The sequence below is a fragment of the Musa acuminata genome, chromosome BXJ2-4 (assembly GCF_036884655.1).
Source record: "Musa acuminata AAA Group cultivar baxijiao chromosome BXJ2-4, Cavendish_Baxijiao_AAA, whole genome shotgun sequence".
Lineage (NCBI taxonomy): Eukaryota > Viridiplantae > Streptophyta > Magnoliopsida > Zingiberales > Musaceae > Musa > Musa acuminata.
Window position 1 is genome coordinate 36,128,647 of NC_088341.1, and position 5,762 is coordinate 36,134,408.

Below are 5,762 nucleotides of genomic sequence, written 5' to 3' on the forward strand. Positions count from 1 at the left end.
GAATGAAAATGCTGGTAGGTGTAGTCATTGACTATTGTGTTTATTCCCATCTCGAGAAACTCACATGAAAATGCTGCTAGGAGTTGATGATTCATTTTGTATTGTTATACTGTCATATATTGGAATAATGTTAGTCATCAATATGTTCATCTTGCAGTCTTACCATACAGGTATATACGGTACATAAATCAACAAGAACTTGTCAGATAGAATGTTTCTCATGAAGAAATGGAGATGCAAAGATTTATTTAGCTCATGAAGATTAGTACATAGGACTTTTACCAGTTCATATACACTGGAGAGATGTTTGCTCCAGAAAGACGGATCATGAAAGCATCATATGATTGGAGAAACTGAAGGATGTTTCACCAATCATTCATTCATAGAGAATGATCATGTATCTTTGCAGAAAACAAGTAACTAAAGTGAACACAGCTGCAGGTTCTTCTCTAAGCTGGTAGCAAGATGTACATCCTCAGCTGCAGTGTGTCTGTTTATGATGCTTTTGGAGGAGACTTTGGGTGACTATTGGTAACTATAGGACTTCAAAAGTTTATGATGATTGTGTCAAAGTCGCATGAAACAACTAAAACAGATTAGCATATCAGAACAATAAGCTAAAAAATTGAAGAAACGGAGAACCTCATGTAGAACTTAACATTACTTGTATGTTCTATCACACAGCAATTTAGTGCACTCCACAAGCAACACATCCTTTTGGCATATACATCATATAACTGACTTCTCAAAGACTCGGCCATTGAAAATTTTGATCCTCAATAATTAACAAGAAGGCATGAATTCATATAAGTGACATCTCAAAGACACATACAAATTTTAGGTATAGTTCACCAGAAAATCTGTAAAATACATCCATAACCCACAGAATAAACATACATGTTTTTAATCAAGTCAAGAAAAAAAAACATTTACGAACCCTGGATAAGTCAAATGATCTCTCAACCTGAAAGAAGATGCATAAATTCATGTCATCACATGGAAGTACATCACTGAATGAAATGTTAAAACGAACCACAAGTTCCATGTTGTGGGGTGAGGGAGATAGTGAATGCAGAACTCTGATTGCCATGATGAATTCGATAACTAATAATCTAAAGAAATAAAAACATTTACTTAATAAGCTAGTTCCTAACAATGCTCCAGCAAAATAAATCTGGCACTACAGTGAAGATGCACATAGGGCCACTCTAGCTGTCTGCTTGAAAGTATTCGGCTATATGGGTGTTGCAGCACTATGTTCTCTGCAAACGAATGCAATTAAAAAAGATGTAATATCTCCAGATTATCGACTGCAGAAAACCAAATTCTTAGCTTGGGAGGAAAAATTCATTTCTCTCAAGAAATAAAATCAAGAGCGGGAAAATATGCCAAAAGGTCTTGCAAAGGATAATCTTTTTGCAGAATAGGTTCTCAAAAAGGGCAAATTAAATTGAAAGAAAATAAGTTTAATCAGTAAATCTGCATAAAAAATGAGATCGCAAAATAAATTGGTTGCATTTGTGTCTTTTGAGAAATGGAGTTCACTTACTATGATTTTTGTGATGATTTTGCCTCTTTTCATATTGATGAGTGTTGCTGTGATCCATCTATCCTATTTGTCTGATAATATTGCTACTCAATCTTGAAGTATATGCTAAGAAGCTACCCAAGCTTGACAGTGTACTTCCGGATCTTTATTTTAGAGAAACATCTACATAAGTATGATTCATTGTGGTTGGTAGTGAGAGTCCCAACGAAGAACATTAATAAGAAGTTGCATGGATGTCAAAGAAACTTTCTCAAATATCATTCTGCATCAATCCAGACTGCTACTTTGAAGAATCTCTTTGATAAACAAATTTGTGACTCATATTTGATCGTTTAGAACCATTAGGATTTTCAAAACTGAAATTAACATTATTGAACAATTTTTAGTACCATTTATCTCGACTAATTAACTGTGTCATTAACTAACTGATAGATCAACTATAGTAGAATCATTTAGACATTATTTAACTAACTGTCTCATTAAACTAAACTCTTAGTAAACTCGACTTACCAAAGCGATGGTGTGGTAAGAATCGAAAAGAAATCACTTGGCATTGTGGAAAGGTCCGACCTTGATGACATACAGGGACCTATTATTGGTTCCATCAGCTCCAGCCCTCTGCTGAAGATGGCACTGTGAAGCACTTGGCCTCGGAAGCATAATGCAATGCCAACGGATTGCCAATACAACACCAAATCTTGTACCTTTCATCAGCTCCCACCCTCAAAAGCCACAACACCAGCGCAGATACCTCCATCTTCAAGATCCTCGAACCTAAAATCCAACAAGGGAAGCTCCAAATCAGCTGTAAAATTCATGCATTTCGCTGTCAGAAGAGACCTTTCGAACCAAAAATGCTCACCTTTGTTTCCGAGTCGAGTAAGACCGAACGGGGCGATGGGATTCAAAGAAGATGAAGGCACTTTGTCTTCTCGCCCCTCGCCTCTCTGCTCCCTTCTCCTCTTCCTCGTTCATTTCCTCTCTTCTCCTCTTCAAGAAACAACCGTCGTCCATGGAGCCCGTCGACCTTGTTCCGAGAGGCTACAGGGGCACACCCTTCACTGTCCACGCTGAGCGATACTTATTTACGGACGGCTCGCGCGTGGATCGACATCGGTTCTTAGACTCTGGACAAAAAGCAAGAACTAGTCAACAAAACCGTCGACAGGCGCGAGATGGTGGCGAGGTGAAAGAGCAGCCTTTCCTTCAACGACTACCGGCAGAAGAACTCCGGGTGGACGATGTACGAATATGAGATGTGTTCTTCCGGCTTATTTGACATTTGTTTTGATGGTGGTTTATAAGGTGGACTCAACTGTTTTGATGGTGGTGCCGTCGGAGATGGCCTGATGCAAGATCTTCATAGAACTCGTCTCTCGAAGCCGAAGAACAGATCTCATGTTCGTCCATCGTCCACCCTCTTTCGCCGACCGTCGTTAAAGTAAAGTCTGCTCTTTCGCCCCCACCCACGATCTCACGGCAGCCGACGGTTTTGTCGCCGACTTCTTGCTCTTTTACAAAGTGAAGAACCCATTCGTAACCTTAGGGTTTGGAAATCCTAAGAGACTCGGTTTTTCCTGGGCCGCGATGGGCTGCCGGGACGGACTCAACCCAAGTTCTTGCTTTTCGAACGTGGACTAACCGTTTTGATAGAACCGGTGCCCGGTGCCGGCCTTTCGATCCACGCGCGAGCCATAGCTGTTCTCGAACTTGCTCTCGACAAAGAATCCCTCCTGCCGATCGTTGCCAATAAGATTCAACGGCTCGGTGCCGTAGACCGAAAGAGTGGCCAGGGAAGGAGGGGGTGTGCCGGCGATCCAGTTGGTGAGGTAGTCAACCACGAGTTCCTCCGTCGTAGGAAGGAACCCGTCCAATTTGGATGGTAAACCGATATGCGGAGACTTTCCTGCTACGGATAGTCTGAATTATAATAATAAAAAATAGGTCCCAATTCATTTCAATATTAAATAATAATAATAATAATAATAATAATAATAATAATAATAATTCCTTTACAAAAACATGTGGGCATATAAATTTGTCCTTAGCAAAACCCGTGGGTATATAAATTATCCTTAGCAAAGATTTGCTTATAAATTTCACAACGTAGCATATTACAGTGATAGAAATGATATCAAGCCATCTACTTTCTGTTTGATTGTCTAATCATAAATATTTATTAGCACAAGTTAAATGAGCATAATTATTTTCACATATGATCGTTTGAAGCAAAATTAAAATTATCTATAACGATCAACTAGCGATATGCTTTTCAATGGTCTGAATTATAATAATAATAATAATAATAATAATAATTCCTTTGCAAAAACCTGTGGGCATATAAATTGTCCTTAGCAAAGATTTGCTTATAAATTTCACAACGTAGCATATTACAATGATAGAAATGATATCAAGCCATCTACTTTCTGCTTGATTGTCTAATCATAAATATTTATAAGCACAAGTTAAATGAGCATAATTATTTTCACATATGATCATTTGAAGTAAAATTAAAATTATCTATAACGATCAACTAGCGATATGCTTTTCAATGATCTGAATAATAATAATAATAATAATAATAATAATAATAATAATAATAATTCCTTAGCAAAACCTGTGGGCATATAAATTGTCCTTAGCAAAGATTTGCTTATAAATTTCACAACGTAGCATATTAAGCCATCTACTTTCTAATCATAAATATTTATTAGCACAAGTTAAATGAGCATAATTATTTTCACATATGATCGCTTGAAGCAAAATTAAAATTATCTATAACGTTCAACCAGTTTGCAATTTGTTTTGTATCAGAGATTAACTGTTCTAATATTTTTTTCAATTTCGTGTTTATTATTGCTAGTCATCTTTGAAAAACAGTAAATGATCATTCTATATAACCTCTCCAAGAAGCCGTCAGTCAACTATAAAAAGATGAAAACCCTTCAAATATTTCTTAATTAATTTGATTTGAAGAAATTATTCAATTATATCAAAATCATGAAAATGATAGAAGATAATAATAGATTGAAGCATTAATTAAGATCTTATGGTGAGGATTTTGTGGCATAGACCGATATACAAAGACTATATGTTTCGAATGGTTTGAATTATAATAATAAAAAATAAAAAAATAATGGGTCACAATTTATTTCAGAATTAAATTTAAAAAAAAGCGAAGGTTAGGGCTCAAATCCCATGCCAAGCAGTGGCGTTACCTCTTCGCCACTTTAATGCTGCCTCTTCATCGTTTTTATAATTTTTTTCTTAACATAAATTAATTACTATAAATAATATATTATTTTATTATTAACTTTTATGTTTGTATATTATAGTTTTAAAAATAATTAAATTTAATTTTCTTAATCATGTGGATAAGTTAGGTTATACTAATTGATTATACTAATCAATTAGATTATTAATTGATTTATTTTCTAATAAGTGATGTGATTTTTAGAAAGTAAATGATATGCATTCCATTTTTATATGTGAATCGTTATAAATAAATATTATATTTTTGTCTTTGTGTAAAAGTAAAATAAAAATTAAATTTTAAAAAAAAATTAAATTATTACTTACCTTTTTTGGAAGATCTCATCTTCTCTTATATAAAGGGGCTCCTTCTCTCTCACTCCACACCAAGCCTGAAAATAAGAGGATTGACGAGAGAAGAGAACTTCTCGATTAGATGATCTCGAGGAAAAGATAAAGGAGAGGTTAGATCATTTCTTTTCTAATAAATATTGATTTATAATTTAAAATCTTGATATTGTGATTGTTAGATGCATAATAATGTTTTAATTTTAAAATTTTATAATTAATAAATAATGATAATTGATTTGTGATGTTAGAATGATTATTTGATTTATATTGATTTCTTAAGCTTAAGTAAATTTTAATATTGATTTATTTATTAAAATTCTTATTTTTATATTAATATAATAGTTTAAATTTATTTAATTAGATATATCTGTGTTTTAAGAATTATGTATGAAATTTTATGATTTAATTTGTTTTAAATTTAAGATCATGAATTTATTGGTCAGGCATGACCCATCCCATGTGGCCAAGTATGATCCAGTCCATGTGACCATGTATATTCCAACCCATGTGTGGTAAGGTACGACCCAACCCATATTGCCAAGCATGACCCAGCCAATATGGCTAAGTACGATCCAACCTATGTGGTCATGTACGTCCCAACCCATGTGAC

The 5,762-nt window shown here is 34.6% G+C and overlaps 1 long non-coding RNA gene across 4 annotated transcripts; it reads right to left on the reverse strand.

Moving 5' to 3' along the window:
- Positions 1–760: 760 nt before the first annotated feature.
- On the reverse strand, positions 761–3,390 carry LOC135610588 (uncharacterized). 4 transcript variants are annotated; one of them, XR_010486233.1, is made up of 3 exons: positions 2,412–3,349; positions 1,550–2,323; positions 761–1,262 (listed from the first exon to the last, which is right to left on the reverse strand). It is a non-coding gene; the product is annotated as an uncharacterized LOC135610588 (long non-coding RNA). The 4 variants fall into 4 exon arrangements; XR_010486234.1 differs by having other exon boundaries at positions 761–964; positions 2,060–2,323; positions 2,412–3,331; XR_010486232.1 differs by having other exon boundaries at positions 2,060–2,323; positions 2,412–3,324.
- Between the last annotated feature and the right edge of the window lie 2,372 nt (positions 3,391–5,762).